The sequence below is a fragment of the Hylobates moloch genome, unplaced genomic scaffold (genome assembly GCF_009828535.3).
Source record: "Hylobates moloch isolate HMO894 unplaced genomic scaffold, HMol_V3 SCAFFOLD_25, whole genome shotgun sequence".
Taxonomy (NCBI): Eukaryota; Metazoa; Chordata; class Mammalia; order Primates; family Hylobatidae; genus Hylobates; species Hylobates moloch.
Window position 1 is genome coordinate 3,759,344 of NW_026652300.1, and position 23,396 is coordinate 3,782,739.

Here is a 23,396-nt window from a genome sequence, read left to right on the forward strand (position 1 = left end):
ACTTACTGCTAATATGGAAAATTTTGAACTAAGTAAACAAAATACACCCCCAAAACTTAAACTGTGTTAAACCAAGACAAGCTTCTAACAATGACACCTCTTTCCAGTATGAGAGAACTGCCTCCTACAGTATAAGAAATATCAAAATCATTATTTCTTTATTCCACACGTATTCAAAACTTACCAAAGCCAAGGCATTAGAATTTTAATATGCCACCTCTCAACCATGAACATACAAAAATTCTTACTGTAAATGGGGCATGATTATTTTTCAAAGAGAAGAAATATTTTATTCAATTCTAAGATTAATTCACAAATTTGACTCCTGTTTTATAATGATAACTTTACATTGCAGGACACAAAGATTATTCCTTAAGAAATATTTTTTTAATAGATATTTGGTCCTTGGAACCAAATAATAAAATTTTCTGCTTAGACACACATACAAATTTATTTTACTTAAAACACTTTCTTGTTATTATTACGTTTTTAAATCTCCCACTCTCTGGGATCTCCTTATAAGTAGGTCACTTGCTTTTAAAATCTTACATAATTAACTTGTCAGATATTTACAGACATACCAAATGAAAATATTATTTATTCTATGATATAAATAAAAAATGTTTTGAATAGATACATACATGAAAAACTTTTTATTCTGAAATCTAATCAGTTTTATTCATATTTGATTTTATTATAATTTTAAAGGTATGTTTCACATAATATAAAATTATATTATTCAACATTATATTATATTATTAAAACATTTCTATCATCAAACAGGAAACCCCATATCTACTTAACAGTTCTTTCTATTCCTCAGCCCCTGACAGCGATTAACCTACCTTTTATCTATATGGCCGTGTCTTTTTACCATATATGTTTTACACTGCATCGGTTTTCAATCCAACATACCAAGCTGAGAGAGTTTTTAAACTCATTTATTTTTATTTTTTTGCACCGTCCAATTACCAGGCCCTATGCTCCTCCCACCAATCTAGTCAGACTGTGTGTGTCAAGGAGAAAATTATGTTTATTTCAGGGATTGAGGATATTACTTATTTCCTTATTTATTTATTTATTTATTATTTTCTTAAGATGGAGTCTTGCTCTGTTGCCCAGGCTGGAGTGCAGTGGCGTGATCTCAGCTCACTGCAACCTCCGCCTCCTGGGTTCAAGTGACTCTTCTGCCTCAGCCTCCTGAGTACCTGGGACTACAGGCACATGGACCACACCTGGCTAATTTTTGTATTTTTAGTAGAGACAGGGTGTCACCATGTTGGTCAGGCTGGTCTTGAACTCATGACCTCGTGATCCGCCTGTCCCGGCCTCCCAAAGTGCTGGGATTGCAGGCGTGAGCCACCATGCCCGGCCCTCCTTATTAATTTAAAAGATTCTGCAGGCATGAAACTTTTGCAGAATAAACTGTGTAAGTAATCATTCTATATTTCATTTTTACCAGATATATTTCTGAGACTGGGAAGTAAACACTCTTGGCCAAATTTTTACGTTTGTTGCTAGGTGACCAAAGTCCTCTTGTGATGCCATTGCTACTCAGGTTGGAAACCACTGTGGTGACCTAGATTACTTTACCTGAGTAGACTACTGAAGCAGCATTTGAAGCTGCAGTCTTGAAACGCATGCAGGCTGGAAAAGTAGCTAAAGAATTACTTATTTGAGATGGCACATGTTTCTGCAGAAACTCAAGATGTTTCTCCTAAAGATGAATCAACTGGTTCAGAAGCCTCCTCTGGGTATCCATTGTGTGAACACATAATCCCTGGGGATTCAGACTTAAGGTCAATGACTGAATAAACGATTTTCAGGTTTTGCCACAGGGATCCTTGATAAAAAGGCCACATTACACTCTATGTCTCTGAGCCAGATAAAGATAATGATTTTCCTTCTCTGACCTTTCCCAGTAAACTTTGGAAAATAGTTGAAAGTAACCAATTCAAGTCTAATTCATGGGATAAGAATGAAACTTGCATAGTGATTAATGAAGAACTCTTCAAGAAAGAAAACTTGGAAATAAAGGCTCCTTACAGAATATTTCAAACTGACAGTATGAAAAGCTTAATTTGACAGCTCAGCCTTTATGGATTTAGTAAAATTCAACAGAATTTTCACAGATCTGCTTCTCTAGCCAACTTTCTGGCAGAAGAAAAAGACATTTCTGTTTTAAGCAAGGTATTCAAAATATTTCAGTTAGCACTTTGAGTATATATGTAATTTCATTTTATATATCAGTAACTATGTTAATATATGCAGTAAGATCAGATTTTAAAAATTATATCAAATATTAAGGTAAAAATTACTTAATTTTTTTGAAATTATTGAGTGCAGTTTGAGCATTAAACTTTCAGGTTTTAAGAAATGTTGCTAACAACATTCAGTCTTACCAGTGAACTCCAAATAAAGATACCAAAGCCACTTAGTGAAATGTTACTATTAAATGTACAACATGTTTTCACTTGAGGGCTTCAAAACTTGAGTGTTTTTTTTTCTCAACAAGCATGTTCTTAAAATAGTAAACAATGTTCATTCATTATTTGATGATATTAACTTTGTGTGATAAAATAGAAATCTGAGATTGTATGTGTTATGTTTGTTATTGTCACTTGTCTCTTGGTTTAAAATGGCACTGAATTACCTTCTCCTTGGTTTTAGTTAAAGTTGTATTATCATCCAAATTTCAAACGTGGCTGTTCCCAACTTTTAATAAGTACGAAAAGAAGAATTAGGATTAAAAACGCTTCTCTTGTATCTACTTCTCTGAATATTTCAAGAAACACTTTAGAGCAGGGGCTAACACAGATAAACATAATTCTGTCTTAGCTGCTGAAGCTAGTGAAGGAAGTTCATTTTCAACATCTACAAATTTAAATATGACTCTAACAAGGAACACTTCTGTCAGCCAGGGAATTGCTGGTTCACCTGACCCAATTAGAAGTGGTTTCCCTCCTCTTCCCTTTCAACCTCAGTTGGACAATCAGAACAAATTACAACAAATCAACATGCTATTTTAAATCAATTGATGAATATTCATATGCACTCTCATAGCACCGACATGTAAGCAAATGGCCACATTGTGAATTTTGTTACAACCACAGCTTCTCAATACTACATCATATCTCCCTCCTTTGGGGCTGATAGTGAAACCATCTACTTTTTCCAACCAGATATCCTGAGGTATTAGCCAATGAGCCTTCTCATTCTAACCTGCTACCAGCAGGCAACCTGTGGTTGTAAATGACTGCGAATAGCTGAAACATCAGTTGCCTTTCGTTACAGGCCAGCTCTTCAACCATCTTTACTGGAAAAAATATCACCCTAGTTACAACTGATCTTCCACCAAAAGAGTACCAGATTATGCATGACAACAGAGACTGAAATTTATCTTGACAAGAACATTAAAAATTCCTGCAATTCTCTTACTGAACAATAAAATTACACGTTGACCTTTATGGTTGCTTTTCCTTTATTTCTAAAAATATGGTTAGGAGTAAAATGGGGCTTTGTTTTAGTGGCAGGCTACTGTACCGCATTAAAAAAAATATGCGGGCTTTTTTATCATTTGATGGGAAATTTGACATGGCCCTTTGTAAGCTTGTTTATTTCACTATCTAAAGAGGAAGAAATAATAGAGTGTTTTAGTCCATTTGCTGCTGCAACAACACAATACCACTGACTGGGTAATTTGTAAGATGACTTATTTTGCTCATTATTCTGAAGGCTGGAAAGTCCAAGGGGCTGCATCTGGTGAGATCTTCTTTCTATGTTGCAACATGGCAGGAGGGCATCCTACGGTAAAGGACATGTGATAAACAGAAAATCAGGGCCAAACTCATCCTTTGTTCCAAAGCCCACTCACACAGTAACTAACCTGTTCGCCAGATAATGCTATCAATCCGGCCATGAGGGTGCACACTCATGATTTTGTGGTTTCTAAGTCCACAGTCAACATTGGCTAATTCACATACATATGTTTATATATCAAAACCACGGCAGCAGGCAAGGGAAAAAGAAGGAATTGGAGTTAGAAAAGAGTAATAATTGACTTCTCAAGTAGTCTGATATAAATCAAATGAGGGCCTAAATTAGGATGGCACAAAAAGAATAGATGTGCACACACACACACACACACAGAAAATCTAGACAAAAGTTAACACACACTATATACTTCAGTATTTTCTCACTTTTTCTGTTATTTTAAACTTGGATTTTAGTTGGCAACAATTTTCTTCATTACAATTCATACTTAGTGAGCTCAGTAACCATGATCACAATAATTTGTGTCATCACTTGCGTAATAAACTTCACATATTTTGCTCATGGATTGTATCACTGTAGGCATATGGTAGAATTTTATAGCTGGCATTATCAATAGACCTCTCGATCTTCCATCAAAGCCTTCCAACAGGCTTGTGCCTTTAATTACTTCCTGTAAGTGTCCATCTTTCATGTTTTCTAATGCACATTTTCCTTCTTTTCTTTTGAGACGGAGTCTTGCTATGTTGCCCAGGTTGGAGTGCACTGGCATAATCTCAGCTCACTGTATCCTCAACCTCTGAGTTCAAGCAATTCTGTGCCTTAAGCTCCTGAGTAGGTAGGATTAGATGTGCACCCACACCATGCAAATTTTTGTATTTTTAGTAGAGATGGGGTTTCACCATGTTAGCCAGGCTGGTCTTGAACTCCTCGCCTCAGGTGATCCATCCACCTCAGCCTCCAAAACTTGCTGGGATTAAAGGCTTGAGCCAAGACACACGGCCTCTAAATACACATTTTCATCACATTGGTTTCATGCTCCATCCAAAGTCTGATTTAAATTCTTTTGTTGACATTTAATACTTTCCAGATGCTGAGCCTATATACTCAGCATAACTGAACAAATCCCTTCAAGACCTGATATTTGTCTGCCTTGCAGCTTCATGTGTTTCTGTTTCATCACCATCCATTTGAAGCAACTTTCAGGCAACTCCATTTTTAGGCATGCCTTTTGTCATCTGGTAACTTTGTCCCCATTTCTTTCCTGGAGATAAAAACTCTCTCCCACTTTGCCTACTTAAGACTCCTATAGCACAGACATCACTTCTTCCAGGAGGTGCGTCTTATCTATCAGATTCATTTTCTCGTCTGTCTTGGACACTCAGTACTGATGTAACACAGTACCTGATATATGTATGTATGTGTATTAGTCAATGATGACTGTGGACTTAAAACCATAAAATCTGTCTTTGTTGTCAAAAACAAACATTCCTGGTGCTGTGGCATTACACTTTACCCTTTGTTCTTCACCAGAACTTTTCTTTAAAGGGCAGGTAACAGTAGTGTTCACTAGAGAGGCAATAATTTTGACTTACTAAAACTAGTGTCACTGGTTATTACTTCAACTATCATGCTTTCTTTTTAGGTCTAGTTCTGATTTTTCCCTGCTTCTTCTAAAATTTCTTTTTCATCTTCTGCTTTGACTCGCAGGTCTTTGCCTGAAATAACTAGGTGTGTGCTTACTACTCTTTCCTTTATTTGCAGCAAAGATTCCCAGCTGTTGTGCTGAAATGGATTACACTGAGGATCCCAGCTGCAGAGCTTTTCAGAAGCAGCATTCATGGTGGATTTGGTGTACTATACAACTTTGGCATCACAAGCTAAGGCCTGACAAGATTTATCACTCAGTTTTCTGGGAAACCTGGGGTTGGAATGGGGTTGGAATTGGGTATGAATTTGGACAGCCAGATTCCTCAGGCTGGAAACCTACTGCTGCCATCCTACCATACACATATATTTTAAAGTCATGCCTAAGTAGAAAAAGTTCAGAATCAATTATGAACACAGGGAATATTGATTCCTTATCCTGGCATACCATGACACAAGACAATGGTCATTTCACCTATGTCCACAGGGTATTAAGATACATACCACATTTTAGTTCTCAAACTGAATTTTCAGAGGGTACTGTGATATACATGTTTAAATGCTGAACATGAAGAATGTTAAAAAGAAAAAAAAACTGGGACAAACATGGTGGCTCACGACTGTAATCCCAGCACTTTGGGAGGCTGAGGCGGGTAGATCGCCTGAGATCAGGAGTTTGAGACCAGCCAGGTCAACATGGTGAAACCCCATCTCTTCTGAAAATGCAAAAATTAGCCAAGCATAATAGTGGGCACGTTTAATTCAAGCTAGTCGGAGACTGAAGCCAGATAGTGGCTTGAACTCAGGAGGCAGAGGTTGCAGTAAGCCAAGACAAAAATTTCCCTTAAAAGCCCAATTTTTATAGCCAAAGGCTAGGAAAGGAACATTTTACTAAGACAAAGATAATTTTTATAATAACCATCCTACTTTAGCCAAACTACACAGCACAAAACAAAGGAAAATAAAAAACCTAGCCAGGACAACAAAGTCCAAGTTGGAACATCCATTGTACCAGGCAGTAATGAATCATCCCAGTCCCCTGCTGGAGTGGAATTAGAGAAAGTAGAGTAAAGAGCTAGAGTTTTCAACCCTGCCATGTAGTAACAAGACACCCTTCCCCTCCTAGACAGGGAGGTACAAGTAAGGCCTAGGGTGAAGCTAGAATCTGGATATTTATTTGTCAGTAATGAGGAGCCCTGCCTTTTGTTTCAAAGAGAAAAAGGGAAATTGGAATTGTGCCCCTACTTAACAAGCATACCCTTTCCTCTGTTAGGTTGGTTTCAGACAAAGCCAGCTACAAATGAAAAATAGAATGTCATAATAAGATCCAGAGTCTCCTAGTAGTCTCCCGAATGTTTAACTTGAAAATAAAAATCTCTCATCTTGGCAAGAAATAGGAAGCCCCGCACATCAATGAAACAACATGATAAATATCGACACAGAAATTTCAGTGCTATTGTGACAGGATCACTGAGATGTTGATTTTTCTGGCAGGAAACCTCTGTGGCCATGGTGCCTTTGCCTACGTTCTTGTCCTGCATGCAGGAAGAATGAGGTACACAGACAAGCAAAGGGTGAAGAAGAAGAAGAGTTATCTTTAGTGTTAAAAGAGCTCAGAGGAGTGGGTAGCTCCTCTCTATAGGCAGGTCCTCCCATGGAGTATTCAGTTCTCAGCAGAGAGGAGGCCGTGGAGAGAGTGGCTCCTCCCTGTAGACCAGTTATCTGGATGTCTCTGCAGGCTCTGAAACTCTCTGCTGCAGCTGCTGCTCTCATCGGAGAGGGTACTCCTCTCTGCAGCTGGTCCTCCCTTTGTCCGAAGTTATCAGCAGGAAAAGTACTCTTTTCTGTAGCAGATTGGCTTTTTAGTCTTTTCATAAGTTCTTTCACAAAACAGAAGTTTTTAATTTAGATTTGATCCAGTTTATCAGTTTTCCTTTTATGTCTTTTACCTTTGGTATTAAATGTAATAACTCTTTGCTACACCTAAAAGGCTTGAATTTTCTTTATGATTTTTTTTCTAAACTGTTTCATAAAAACTGTTACAATTTTATATTACATTCAAGTCGATAAGCATTTTGAGTTAATTTCTGTAGTATGAGGTTTATGTTAAGGCTTTTTTTCTTTAACCTATTTATGTTCACTTGCCCTAGCACCATTTGTTGAAAGGCTATTTTTCCTCCACTGATTTGTATTTGCCAGCTTTGTGATGTATCAATTGGTAATAGCCATACCAGTGTGGCTCTATTTCTGGGCCTTCTCTTTGGCTCCATTTTTATATGAATCTATCCCTATGCCAATACCACACTGTCATGATTACTTTAGCTGTGTAAGTCCTTGAAATGCTGATGGATTCCTCCCACTCTATACTTCTTTTTCAAAATTGTCTTAGCTATCCAAGGATGTAAGTTTGCTTTGTCTGCAAAAATTCTTGCTGAGATTTTGATAGGAATTGCACCAAATATATAGACCAAGCTTGGGAAAACTAACACAACATATTCACTCTTCCCATCCATGAACATAGTGTATCTCCCTTTATTTCTGCTTTTATTTCTTTCACCAGTGTTTTATATGTTTCAGCATCCAGATCCCATATCTGTTTTGTTTTGTTTTAATGTACAACAAAGAAGTTCATGTTCTTTGGAGCAGTTGTAGATGGTACTGTTGCTAAATTGGGGTACTGCTGGCCTGTGGCGTGGTGAAATAGCAGATTGATGACTAGTTGAGGTTAACTTCAATTGTTCAGTGCCTAGGACGTTGGGTGGTGGTAGATACTTAACTCCCCACTGGAGCCTGGTGACAGGATAACGTAGGACAGTGGGGAGGGCAGGTAAGAAGCAAAGTGCAATGAACCCTACTTAGATCTGGCTCTTTAAAAACTGTTGTCATTGGGTTGACCTGGATGCTCAGCTTGCTACTGGACTCTGCTGACACTGGTTAGGCAATTGGAATGCTGTCCTCTGTTCATGCCAGGTGGGTAACAAAAGATTAGATGCCTACTCTGCCTTTAGAGGGAATCAGAGCATCACTGGTTTGGAAGAAGCTTGTCTCTCTACATGGCTCCATAGAAACTCCTGTGGTAGTTGTTTCTGTGTTGTTTATCTGGAATAGCTTGGTTGTCTGGAATAGCTTGGTTATTCCCGTAGAAGGGTTTTGAGCTGTTGTGTGTGGTTAGGTCATCCTCTCCTGTTCCTTTGGCTGGGAGAGAACAGGATTTCCTTGAATTCTGTGCCTAATGGAGATTCTGTATTGGAAGCTTCTATAGTCCATCACCTGGGATACATTGAAGGCAATAAGAAAATCCAGTAAATTTACCATAGTATCACTCTTCAATTCCTAAAGACCCTAGACAAGCTGTCTTCCTCTTTGTACCTTTCAGAGTCTGTCTTTGTTTCTTATTGTTATGTCTGTGGTGTTTTAGCTGTTACGAGGAAACACTGGGGTATTGCATTGTAACTGGAAGTCCTAGGAAGGCTTTTAAAGTACCATGAAAACCAAATCCCATAAAGCAAAATGTGGGAATATATGATTGCAGAGAATAAAATGATGTATCTACAGTGAAGAGATTTTATAAAAGAAAATCTTCACTAAAATTAAATAATCTCAAAGAAGTCTTTATAATATATGTGAAAAAGCCAATGATTTTTTGCACATAAATAATATAAGTCAATGAAGACTCTATGAAATACCTGCCATACACTTGGGAGAAAAAGAATGTCAGCACTGCTTCCAGAAAAATATAACCAAAAATGTGTTCTTTTTCAACTGCAGTAGAGATCTAGTAATAACACCTTTCTCATAGGTTTTATTTGTTAAGCAACACATGATTTAATAGAAATCAAGCACTCATTTCTAGGTCTCTGTTGTGAAGTGAACAACTGCAAAAGCAACTCTTATGAAAACCAGAGATTATGAAAGAAAATTATTCTTTAAAAAATCAAACTGGGTATCAAGAAAGAAAACAGCTCTGAAGTTTGGACTCCAATACTATCAATTTGAGATTAAACTTGGCAGTTCATTGAAATAGTTAATTGAGAAGTAAATTTGGATATATTCCCAAGAAAGAGGCCATTTCTGTGTCCATTGGGGCTGGGCTCCCTGCCTAAATAATTGGTGAAAGACAGTGTTGTTTAGACATTTAGCTGAAATATTTGTGTCAATATGGAAAGTCATTGCCCATGGATACTAGGATCTAACACAGAATGAAGTTTTCATTCAAAGCCATGAGGAGAAAGATTCATATCACAACCACTGACCTGTGTGATATTCAAGACTGAGGTTAGATTTTTCATATTACCTACATTATATAACTACCTGAAAAGCAGAAACTGGTATAACATACTAGATTGAACAATTAAGTTCTTAAAAGCCTGGAAAGATTAACATAAAACTGCCCCTGTAAGAATAAATTTACATTTAAGAACTTAAGATTGCTTTGCCACCTCAAAGGCAACATTACTAATTCATGGATGGACATTCCACGCCCTAAGAGATAGCCAAGGAAGACACACTTAAGGGTCACGCTCAAGGATAAAAAGTGAAATCTTGGGAGGGTGTATTTGTCGAGGAATTTATCCATTTCTTCTAGATTTTCTAATTTATTTGCATAGAGGTGTTTGTAGTATTCTCTGATGGTAGATTGTATTTCTGTGGGATCGGTGGTGATATCCCCTTTTTCATTTTTTATTGCATCTATTTGATTCTTCTCTCTTTTCTTCTTTATTAGTCTTGCTAGTGGTCTATCAATTTTGTTGATCTTCTCAAAAAACCAGCTCCTGGATTCATTAATTTTTTGAAGGGTTTTTTGTGTCTCTATTTCCTTCAGTTCTGCTCTGATTTTAGTTATTTCTAGCCTTCTGTTAGCTTTTGAATGTGTTTGCTCTTGCTTTTCTAGTTCTTTTAATTGTGATGTTAGGGTGTCAATTTTGGATCTTTCCTGTTTTCTCCTGTGGGCATTTAGTGCTATAAATTTCCCTCTACACACTGCTTTGAATGTGTCCCAGAGATTCTGGTAGGTTGTGTCTTTGTTCTCGTTGGTTTCAAAGAACATCTTTATTTCTGCCTTCATTTCATTATGTACCCAATAGTCATTTAGGAGCAGGTTGTTCAGTTTCCATGTAGTTGAGCGGTTTTGAGTGAGTTTCTTAATCCTGAGTTCTAGTTTGATTGCACTGTGGTCTGAGAGACAGTTTGTTATAATTTCTGTTCTTTTACATTTGCTGAGGAGAGCTTTACTTCCAACTATGTGGTCAATTTTGGAATAGGTGTGGTGTGGTGCTGAAAAAAATGTATATTCTGTTGATTTGGGGTGGAGAGTTCTGTAGATGTCTATTAGGTCCACTTTGTGCAGAGCTGAGTTCAATTCCTGGATATCCTTGTTAACTTTCTGTCTAGATGATCTGTCTAATGTTGACAGTGGGGTGTTAAAATCTCCCATTATTGTGTGGGAGTTTAAGTCCCTTTGTAGGTCACTCAGGACTTGCTTTATGAATCTGGGTTCAATCAAAAAAGTCATCATAATAAGTAGTTTAGGTGTTCTCTGAAATGAATAAATGGAATCTAAAGGCAAAACAGGTGGGTAGGAGGACAAAAATAAATTTTTAAATAGACAATTATACATCATTGAAAAATGAACCATATACTAAAGGAACTCAATTTTTTTTGTTTGTTTCCTATATAGTAGGTTCAGCACAAATATAGAAAGAATGAGTAATTTCCTAAGTAGATCTGAAAGTAAGTTTGCCAGGTGTAGGGGGAAAATTCAGGAATTTAAATATCACATTTCAATTTGAAATTTGATAATTTGTTGACAAACAACAAAGAATTTATTTTGAGTATAAACTTGTCCCGTGCAATATTTAGAATATTGAAAATTACATTAAAGGCTATTTGTTGCTTATTTAAAATGATAATGTTACTGGTAATCCTGTATTATATCTGGTGACCATACATAAAAGAGCAGTTAGGAAAGATGAACTCAACACTTTTATATATTTATAAGAAACACTAGAAGACAAAAATGTATAAAAAGGGCAACATGTAAATTATGAAAATAATCTCTACCCAGGATATTATTCCACATAAGTTATCATTTAGTAACATTTAATAACATTTTTCAACTCACGAAGATTATGCCAATATCAAAGACTTATGAAAAGGCCATGGAAAACAAGTATAAAAGTTTTTTTTTAGCAAAGAGAAAAATCTCAAAATCAAGGAAGTATGCAAGAATTTTTTCTAAGAGGACTAGAAATATGTTTTAGTTTGTTTAAAAAAAGTCAACTAACTGGGTCTTTCTGATTAACTATAGAAAGTACAGAAATATGGTGATTAATGTCAAAAGCAGGAAAAGAAATAAATATGAGTAAGAAAAATAAATCAATAAAATTAAAAAAATAGGTGGCAGGTGGGGAGACAGAGAGAAAAACAAAAGCAGCTAGACAGGAGGCAAAGGCAGAGACAAAAAAATCTAGGGTAAATAAAAAACTGTCTAAGCAGGTATAATTTATATGGATAAAAGAGTAACCATATTAGATATAAACTGTTTAAATTAGATTAGATTGGTAAAAATTTTCTTCTGCCTAGGAATAATCACACTGCAATATTGAAAATAAAGGTTTAGAGAAAACTAACAAGTATTTATCAAAAAAGGCCACTGATATTGTATTAGGCAAAAGGGAATTTTGGGAAAAATGGAAGGAATAAAGAGGGACAATTGTGGATAACTTAAAAGGTGACAGAGAAAATAGGAAACATCAAAATATGAAAAAAAATTAAAGATAATATAATAGTCACAAATTTAAATGCCTCAGTATCATTGTCTTAATATATGCCTGAGGCAAATTTGATGGATATCCATTTATGTAGACAAATCCCAATTGTAGTGAGAGGTGTTTAATGTATTAGTCACCTAGACTGACAAGTATACAGACATTATTTAGTGGTTAATTAAAATACTTTGCAATGTTTGTGTACTAACTTTTCATCAGCCTTTTAATGTGAAGCCAACTAGTATAGCATGCTTTAATGATTTGACAGCTCTGCTAGTAGAGCAAGTATTAATACAGAATAGCCCTCATCCTCTTTAAAGTCAAGTCCATCTAATATAACTAGCACCTCGCTTTGCCTTCTCACATGCTCACTAGCCATCATGCTTACCCTTCCCTTCAAGATCCACTTTCTCATGATACAGTTTTCTAATTGGGCTTACTTGGATGCTAGCAAAATGCAGGCTTATCAGGATATCAAAGCAAAGAAAGAACAGGAACTGCAAGATATCCCGTCTCAGTACAAATAATAACTTAATTTTTCACATAAATATTTGCCACAGTGTTTCAGCCAATGCATTTACAGCTCTGACACATCATCAGACAACTGCTCTGCAGTACAGATGCCTATCCCACCAAACTAACGTAGATGTTCAAACACCTCGCTTTATGTCTCAAGCTGCTGGGCTTTTTCTTTAGAGCAAATACTGGCAGTTTCATGTTAGTCATTTTAAAAGGCAACACTTTGACAAAATGATTGTTCATACTTTGGAAATTTGTGGAAGGTTCATACTTATTGCTAGAGGATTTCTACCAAGACACTCTATGGAATATGTTTTACTCCTTGATAGGTATCTGTGACATGCCAGCATCAAAAGATGAGACCATACATTCACATATATGCCATCTGTCCTAAAATAAGTGTTATCTACATAGAAAATAAAATAAAATTGGTGTGAAGTTCCAATTCTGACAGCTGACATTTGTTAAACTTTGGCTCAAAGATAATGTGATTCTCATACTGACTTTACAAATTATCTTTTCTTCCCAAGTCGAGGGCCAATTAACTTCCTGAGCCAATAAGAAAATACTTTTCAATAATGCTAATATTAGCTACAATTCTGCTGACTTGACTACTAAAGAAGCTGATTATGACTCATTGACAAGCTTTCCAGAAGCAATTTTATAATCTATTACTAAAGAATCTGGATTCTGACTCATTGAAAATCTTTGAAGTGCAATTTTATAATAGGTCTTATTTCAACAAAATACTGATTCAGTTTTCATTATCCTTGGGAAATACACGTCAGCTCTGTCTTAAGGAGTATTTGTTTTAAATTTCTAAGAATTTATATTGTAACCAGAGACCCAAATATCTTTCACAGAATTTTGCTACATAAATGTTTTTCTTAATTAAGAAGTGTTACCTTATTAAAATGAGCACCATTTTAAACCATTTTTCAGTGGTCTGGGTAAACAGTTTCATACTAACTCTCTAAAATCTAATTTCAAACTTACCACAGACTTCTAATTCTTTTATTTTTATAGATTTGAAGACATAATTTAAATTAGAGTTAGTATTTATTTTTGTCTTTTCTAAGTCTTAGTTTCCTGGAATAATAAAGTTTGATGTTCATAAATAAAACTGCTTGAATTTAAGGCATTTTCAAAAGAAACTTTACTTATTCATTATTGTGTTCCAGACATTAAGTGACTATAGGTACTGGGTGTTAGTGATGGTAAACTGTGTGTTGTTCATTATGAAATAATCTAACAGGTTAGTAGGTTTACTAATATGAAATAATCCTAACAGGTTTCTGTGAACTTCCCAACACAACCACTTGCCAATGTATTTGCTTGTCAGTGTTCTTGTACTAGAAAGAATTAACTTTGTGTACAAAACTGGATTTCCCAACAGGAAAATCAACAACCCAGTGACAGTGAAGAATTCAACTGGCTTGTTGATAATCATCTGAGTTCTATTGAAATATCAAAGATTTAACACCAAGACATTAACAAATATTCACAAAATTTACTAAGCCCTCTCAATTAACTGTTCAAAATATTACAGTTCCAGATTTGAAGATGACATTTACAAAAATAATCAATAGGTTATACACTAATATAAAGATTTCTCAGGCTGGAAAGAACCTTAGTGATGACAGGCTCTACATGCTTATTTTACACTTACAAAGTGGCTACAAAGTAAGACAGTCTAAGCCAGAGCCATAGCCAGGACACCAGTTTCTGGGCTCTTAATATTCTTTTATCTCTACTCTTTTACTAAAAATGAGGTTGTCTACATCGAGGCAATCAACAGAATGAGTAAATTTACAGAAAAATAACATCCTTGTACTCCATATAAAGGAAGAAACAAATTTTTAAAAATTACTTATTTTAAATTCATAAGTTAAAAATTCCTTTATGAGCTTAGCTCAAACTTTGAAAGTATTGGTCATATTGAAATTTTTAAAAAGTAAACAGACAACTCAAGCCAGAGCATGGGGTTAAGGCTTCACTGCCCTGTGCCCACCACTCCAGGAGGCCTAGGCGATTCTGTCAGCCTCTGTCGGTCTGTGACATGCTGGCATTGAATGATTTATATCTAAGACTCCAGGACACACCTGAAGCCAAGAAACGATCTTGTCTACTGTTCTGGGTGGAAATATCCCTGTTTTTTAAATTAAATTCCTTGCATGATTCCAAAGGGAGGCCAGGGTCAAGCGTGAGTGCTTCCAGATACTTTAGTGACAGGAGCTCTTAACATTCAGAGATATGGCCATAGTACTCTCTCCAGAAGAGTGGAAATGCCTGGACCCTTCCCAGCAGAATTTATATAGAAATGTGATGTTGGAGAACTACAGAAGCCTTGTCTACCTGGGTGTTGCTATCTCTAACCAGACCTGATCACTGTCTGGAGCAAAGAAAAGAGCCCTACAATATGAAGATACATGACACAGTACCCAAACCCTCAAGTACCTGAGAGTGAAAGAAGTTCACACAGGCAAGGTGACCAAAGGTAAATAAGGAAGCCAGGACTTAAAATGTAGTTTGGGAAGCTCTGCTCCAATGAAAAGGCTGATTTTTTTTTTTTTTTTTTTTTTTTTCAGATTCAAAGAAAGGAACATCTTCTGTCTCATTCTCTTAAATCTTTTAAGAATCATTTTTTTTTCTTTAGTAGATCTCCCTTCAAGTCTACAGTGAGAGCCAATTGCTACTTTATCACTTATAAAGGGCTGCATAATCTGACTGCTCTTCCATTGCTTTTGGAAACACAGGAATATTTGTGTTTTTGAGGCACTCTAGGTTAAAGTAACTTTTTCAGATATTCTTTTTGCCTCATGTCTAAAATGTGTAAGGTGAGTAGTGGACATATTGGGATTTGGGTTTAGAAATCCCAGGAGCTCCAGGGACAGATGTTGCATCTTTCTGCGTAATAATTTTTAATCCCATAGAGGTTGTAAATGTGATTTCACAAAAAATTCTTACTCAGCAATTTCATCAAAACAATAAACATTTTTCTAAATATGAAAAAGTAATGTTTTTTCTTCATAATTTTATTGTTTTAGTATAAACTTAGATTTGTAATTTAAACTTATATATGCATATTTTCAAATTACATTTTAAAGAATGGTTGTCCAACGTTTTGACTTCCCCAGGCCACATTGGGCCACACATAAAATACACTAACACTCATGGCAGCTGATGAGCTTAAAATAAAACAAAACAAAACAAACAAACAAACAAAAAAAATGGGTTCATGCAGTTTTCATGACGTTTTTCACCACAGATAAGCAAAAAAGTCATCTCGTTTAAAGGGTTGCTTAGTTGCACAACACCGGCTGAAACTGTCTACTCACCTTCTAGATTTCTGAAATGCCTTATGTCATTAATGAGCTTAGAACACTGCTAAGCATATATTAAGCCATTATTATTTTATTTTTTAATAACTGTTATGTTATAATTTTGTTTTATTTAGTATAAAGCCTGCTGGCACTGTGTCCATGAGATATAGCTATATATAAAAATAGGTATGGTGATATATATACACACACCTACATACATTGTATTTCTATATAGCCAGTTGATAGGTTGTTGGAAGCTGTAACTGTAAGTGAAGCAACATATTGCTCAAGAAAACAAAATTTTATCACAGTTTAATTGACAAAAACAAAACGTATCTGAATGGCATATAGCAATACTCTTTCATTTAAAAAAATGCAGTTTTCAAGAACCTATTTTGAACATCAAGAGAAGACTATGTGACTGTGTTTGTGTCACATGGATGTTCAGATAAATAAAAATTGTATAACTATATATTTAATGTGTACAATACAATAATTGATACTTGTAAACATTGTGAAATAGAATATAGTCAAGTTGATGAACACATCTATTACCTCACATAGATAATCCTCTTTTGTAACAGGAACACTTAAGGTCTACTTAACTATAAACAATGCTATTTAGTGATCTAATAATAACTTACGTTAGCCTTCTTAGACTTGCTCAATTTATGACTATATTTGTACTTTTTGAAAAAAATCTCCTCATATTCCCACCCTCAGGAACTAACGAACCACCCTTCCATTCTCTGCTTCTATGAGTTTACATTTTTAGATTCCCCATCTGAGAACATGTGGTTTCTTTGTCTTTCTGCATTTGGCTTATTTCATTTACATAAACGAAACAGGTCTATCTATGTTGTAAATGGATGTTGTACATTTCCTTCTTTCTTATGGCTGATCAGTATTCTCTGTGTGTGTGTATTTTGTCCGTTGTAAACAATACTACAATGAACATGGGGGCTGAAGATATTTCTTCAAAGTACAAATTTTATTTCTTTTGGTAGTAGTATGCCCAGAAGTGGTATTACTGGATTATATGATACTTCTATTTTTTATTGTTTTTTATGATGACTTTATCAATTTATATCTCACTGACAGCATACAGGATTTCCCTTGTATGTGTGTCTTTTTTAGTGGAATAGGATAATCTTTTGCCTATTTTTGAATGGGTTATCATCATTATTGCTTTGCTTTGAATTGCAGAAGTTTCTTACACAGTTAGGATATTGGCTGATTATACATGGCTTGCAAATATTTTTCTATCCTGTAGGGTTTAAGGAAAATTTGTTTTTTCCTTTCCTGTGCAGAAGCTGTTTACTTTGATGCAGTCTCACATGTTTATATTTTCTTTTGATGCTGTGATTTTGGTGTCATATCTAAAAAGCTGTTGCCAAGACTAGTATCAACAAGGGTTTTCAATATGATTTCTTCAGGAGTTTTAAGGCTTTATATCTTACATTTAAGTCTTTCATTTTGACTTAAGTTTGGGGTATGGTAAAAGAAAATAATCTAATTATATTCTTTTGCTTGTGGATATCCAGTTTTACTGGCAGCATGTATTGACAAGACTCTACTTTCTGCATTGTATATTCTTGGTGCCCTTATCAAAGATTAGTTGACCTTGTATGCATGGATTGCTTCCGGGCTCTCTATTGTGTTCCATTGGTTTTTGTATCTGTTTTTATGCACATACCACATGCTTTTCAACACTGCAACATTTAAATAAAGTTTGAAATTAGAAAGTATGATGCTCCCAGCTTTGTTCTTTTTCAAGATTGCTCAGGTTATTTCAAGTTGTTTAAGGTTACACTTAAATTTTACAATTGTGTTTTCTATTACTGTGAAGCCACTAACATTTTGAATCAGTAGACCCCTTTGGATAGTATGGTACTTTGATAATATTAATTATTGTAATGGAATATATTTCTATTGATTTGGGTCTACTTTAATTTCTGTCATCAGTATCTTATTGTATTTAAGGTACAAATTTTTATATCTTTTTGTATCATCAGTTAAATTTATTTTTATTAAATTTATTTTATATTATTGTAAATAAAAATTATTTCTTTTTTGGTGAAAAGTTTGTTGTTATGGTATGGAAATGCAACAAATATTTGTTTGTTGGGCCAGGTGTGGTGCCTTATTTAACTAATCCCACTGTTTTCAGAGTCTGAGTCAGGTAGAACACTTGAGCCCAGCAGTTTGAGATGAGCCTGGGCAAACGAAAAAGGCCCTGTCTCAAAAAACCGCAGAAGTATTTGTATGTAGATTATTTAACCTGATATTTTACTAAATGTATTTATTAGTTCAAACAGTTAAAAAGAAGTAAACAGACAAACCCATGAAAATCTTCATGATAGAAAAACAGGGTGATATAGCTGTACTTGTATCACAGAATAAAAATGTCCCAATTTGTAACTGCATTTCTCTTTATACCAATGGATATGTTTCAACAAAACTAAGCTTTCTAGATTTTCAATGTATAAAAACTGGTACTTACATTGGAACTTATTTTCAAAAGATTATTCAAATTTCTCCTTACCTTTAAAAGCCAGCTTGCCCATATCTGAAAATTCACTTTTGTCTTGAAGTTTAGGTTGTCCCTGGTGAAGATTAGATTAGAAGGATAAAACTCATGAATGTGAAGTTTTAATAATGGAAAACGCAAGAGTACGAGTGGCAAAAAGCCTTTTATTACTCAAGAACATGCTCCATGAATTTCTTTTCTCTTTGTCTTATAAAGAATAGCTCGACCTCACCAACACCATGAGGCATTGTTCTCAGCAATTAACAACTGCTTACCCAGTTACTCCTTGTACTATTTCATGCTGTGAAGTAGGTACTACAGTTGTTAAAAGAGAATAATATTGGACTCTGAATGCTATTCCTAGGAGTTTGGTTTCTCAATAAACATGAAACATTTGTTAAGAAAAATCCTGGACACTACCAGCATGAACAACCTGAGGTTGCAATAGCACAACCTTGAGTGAGCAAAATAACCTAACTCAGCATATATGTGTGTCTTATCCTTCCTTTTGGCATATAACAAATACAAAAAAAAAAAAAAAAAATGTTGGCTGGGTGCGGTGGCTCAAGCCTATAATCCCAGCACTTTGGGAGGCCAAGGAGGTGGATCATGAGGTCAGGAGATCAAAATCATCACGGCTAACATGATGAAACCCCATCTCTACTAAAAATACAAAAGTTAGCCAGGCATAGTGGTGTGTGGCTGTAGTCTCAGCTACTCAGAAGTCTGATGCAGGAGAATCACATGAACCCAGGAGGCAGAGGCTGCAGGGAGCTGAGATTGCACCATTCCACTCCATCCTGGCTGAAAGAGCGAGTTTCAGTCTCAAAAAAAAAAAAAAAAAAAAGGAAAAAAAGACACTTTAAGACCATGACTGGCACTTGTTGCAGAGAGCTATATTAACATGCAGATGTTGAGGCTCAAGCCCAGAACTACAGAGTCACTTCTCTCTGCTGTGGGGCCCAGGTATGGCGAGGAGTCTGTTCATGACTCAAATCATAGCCTATTGGACCCACTGGCCTAGTTCCTAAAAACATCCACTCGTTACAGTTTGAACAATCATACTCCAGAGCCCGGTGCCACTTTTGAATTTATTTCAACGATATTCAAATGAGAACCTTATTCAGGCAGGGCAAAGTGGCTCATGCCTGTAATCTCAGCACATTGGGAGGCAGAGGTGGGTGGATTAACTGAGGTGAAGAGTTTGAGACCAGCCTGGTCAACACAGTGAAACCCTATTTCTAATAAATACACAAAAATTAGCTGGGTAGGGTGGCACACGCCTGAAGTCTCAGCTACTTGGGAGGCTGAGGTAAGAGAAATCCTTGAACTAGGGAGGCAGAGGTTGCATTGAGCCAAGATCATGCCACTGCACTCTAGCCTGGGCAACAGAGTAAAACTCTGCCTCACTCACACACAAAAAAGTACCTTATCTGTTTATATTTCAATGCCAAAATATTTTTAAGTGACTTTTTAATGATGTGTAAAATGGTTCCAACTTTAGAAATAACCTCCACTCATTTGCTTTCACAGATTTTGTACATTTGTGTTTTATCTTAGTAAATTGAGTCTATTCACAGAACTATGAAGATGCTTACTAATATCATATTGTGTGGTCTATATATCCAGTTTAGCAAGTAAGTATTATCTATTTATTTGCTAAAAGCCACCTTTTTCCCTCCAGGAAATTTAGATGGTTCTCAAAGATGAAACCTCATTTTGAAGTCTGATTCCAAATTCTATACAGCCACATGGTCTGCAACAATTATCCCCCAACAAAAAATAAAATAAAATAATGAGGTCCACTTGATCATGGTGGATAAGCTTTTTGATGTGCTGCTGGATTCAGTTTGCCAGTGTTTTATTGAGGATTTTTGCATCGATATTCATCAGGGATATTGGCCTAAAATTCTCTTGATTGTTGTGTCTCTGCCAGGCTTTGGTATCAGGATGATGCTGGCCTGATAAAATGAATTAGGGAGGATTCCCTCTTTTTCTATTCACTGGAATAGTTTCAGAAGGAATGGTACCAGCTCCTCCTTGTAACTCTGGTAGAATTTGGCTATGAATGCCTCTGGTCCTGGACTTTTTTTGGTTGGTAAGCTATTGATTATTGCCTGAATTTCAAAGCCTGTTATTGGTCTATTTAGGGATTCAACTTCTTCCTGGTTTAGTCTTCGGAGGGTGTATTTGTTCAGGAATTTATCCATTTCTTCTAGATTTTCTAGTTTATTTGTGTAGTGGTGTTTATAGTATTCTCTGATGGTAGTTTGTATTTCTGTGGGATTGGTGGTGATATCCCTTTTATCATTTTTATTGCATCTGTTTGATTCTTCTCCCTTTTCTTTATTAGTCTTGCTAGTTGTCTATCAATTTTGTTTATCTTTTCAAAGAAACAGCTCCTTGATTCATTGATATTTTGAAGGGCTTTTTTTGTCTCTATCTCCTTCAGTTTTGCTCCGATCTTAGTTATTTATTACTTTCTGCTAGCTTTGAATTTGTTTGCTCTTGCTTCTCTAGTTCTTTTAATTGTGATGTTAGGGTGTCAATTTTAGATATTTCCTGCTTTCTCTGGTGGGTATTTAGTGCTATAAATTTCCCTCTACACACTGCTTTAAATGTGCCCCAGAGATTCTGATATGTTGTGTCTTTGTTCTCATTGATTTCAAAGGACAAAATGAAATGAAGGCAGAAACATCTTTATTTCTGCCTTCATTTCGTTATGTACCCATTAGTCATTCAAGTGCAGGTTGTTCAGTTTCCATGTAGTTGAGTGGTTTTGAATGAGTTTCTTTATCCTGAGTTTTAGTTTGATTGCACTGTGGTCCGAGAGACAGTTTGTTATAATTTCTGTTCTTTTACACTTGCTGAAGAGTGCTTTACTTCCAACTATGTGGTCAGTTTTGGAATAAGTGTGATGTGGTGCTGAGAAGAATGTATATTCTGTTGACTTGGGGTGGAGAGTTCTGTAGATGTATATTAGGTCTTCTTGGTTTTTTAGAGTTGACCTGGCCTTTGTCCCTAGCTGCTTTTAATAATTTGTTTTTCATTCAATTTGACCTTGGAGAATCTCACGATTATCTGTATTGCAAATGACCTTCTCATGTGGTATCTTACTGAGGTTCTCTATATTTTGTGTATTTGAATATTTGCCTCACTATCTAGTTGGGAAAGTTCTCATGAGTGATATTCTGAAATATGTATTTCAAGTTGTTTTCATTCTCTCCATCACTTTCAGACACTTTCTTAAATCATTTATTTGGTTTCTTTACATAATTAAATATTTCTCATAGGTTTCATTCATTTCTCTTTTTTTATTATTATTATTCTTATTTGCCTTATTTCAGAAATCCAGCACTGAAAGGCTGACATTTGTTCCTCTGCTTGGCCTGTTCTGCAGTTAATATTTGTGAATAAATTATAAAGTTTCTGTATTGTGTTTTTTAGCTCTATCATGTTGGCCATATTTTCCTCCAGACTAGCTCTTTTATCTGCCAGTTTCTGCATTTTCCCCTTCTTTGTATTGGCTTGAAACTTACTTTTGTAGCTTTATGAAGTTAATTTCTATCCACATTCTGAATTCTGCCTCTGTCATAGTAGGCATTGCTGGAAACATAATTTGGTTATTTGGATTAAATAAGTCACTCTGGCTTTTTTTTTCAACATTTTTGCATTGACTTTTTCTCATCTTCATGGATATATCTTTGAAGTTGCTGAATTTTGAATCAGGTTTTATTTTTTATTAATCCTATTTGATGTTCTTGATTATTTGATTGTGGCATAAGGTGTTTTCATCCAACAGGTCTTGTTCCTGGGAGAAGGTTATTATTCTTAATTTATGTGGTGGGGTCAGGGGGCAATGCTCAGCTCACAACTCAGAAGTTGCATACTCAGGGGGACTTGCATTGAGCCCCAGTTGTCTTCCCTGTCTCCTTGATATCTGGAGTCTGCCACTTTGTCAGACTATATGGCCACAGCTGTAGCAGAGTGCTAGTTGATATGAAGTTTCTGTGTGTCTTTGATTATTCACCTCAGTAGCAGGAGCAAAGTAGCTGGGATGGGAATAGGGGTTCCTGATGGAGACTGTGTGTGCTATTGCATTAAAGGTGGTGTTAGCATGTGTCGGGATGCTGAGTAATGAAGTTTTGAAGTCTTCTTTTTGCCCCTCAAAGAAGAAATGGTTGTTCACAGTGGGAAAGGATATGTTGTTCTCTGCACAGTGTTACCACAAAGGTAGTGGTGAGGCTTTTTGGCTCTAGGCCCACCAAAGCTTTATCTACAGTGGCAGTTGCTGGGGTGGCAGAGGCATACTGCATTCCCATTTGATGTGGGGGCAAGCAAAGCCAAATCTGCCTTTGAAGACATGAGCCAGCAAACTAATACGAGAAGTTGCCATGTTTTGGGGGGAAGCTGCAGTGTGGGAAAGAAACGTGCGGGCTTGTGCAGTCATAGGGGTTGCCTAGCTGGAGCTCTTCAGGAGTCATGTGTGACCAACCAGTGGATATGGTATAGTATGGGACCCCAGTGTGGCTGAGACTGCCCTGTAAGGTTCTGACTGCCAGACTGGGTGTCTGGGAGAGGTCAGCAAACCAAGGAGTGCTCAGTTAGACAAGCTTCTTCTGATTTGCAAGGCTATAGTGCAGTAATTAGGTCCAACAGTTTCCTAGGGCTAAAGTCTCTTATGGGAAAAGTTGACCCCAGAGAAATGGCCTTCACTGGCCACACTACTACAGATGATCTTGCACCAAACCCTCAGATCACCACATGAGCTGGCTTGCTTCCCTACCTCTTTGTTTGTTTTCTGGAGGCTGCATCTCAGATAGATGTACATCAGTAATC

At 36.1% G+C, this 23,396-nt stretch overlaps 1 pseudogene; it reads left to right on the plus strand.

Annotated features, from left to right (window-relative positions):
• The first annotated feature begins 1,627 nt into the window (after positions 1 to 1,627).
• The window catches only part of LOC116811463 (heat shock transcription factor, Y-linked-like), a 133,196-nt pseudogene continuing 111,427 nt past the window's right edge, over positions 1,628 to 23,396 (plus strand).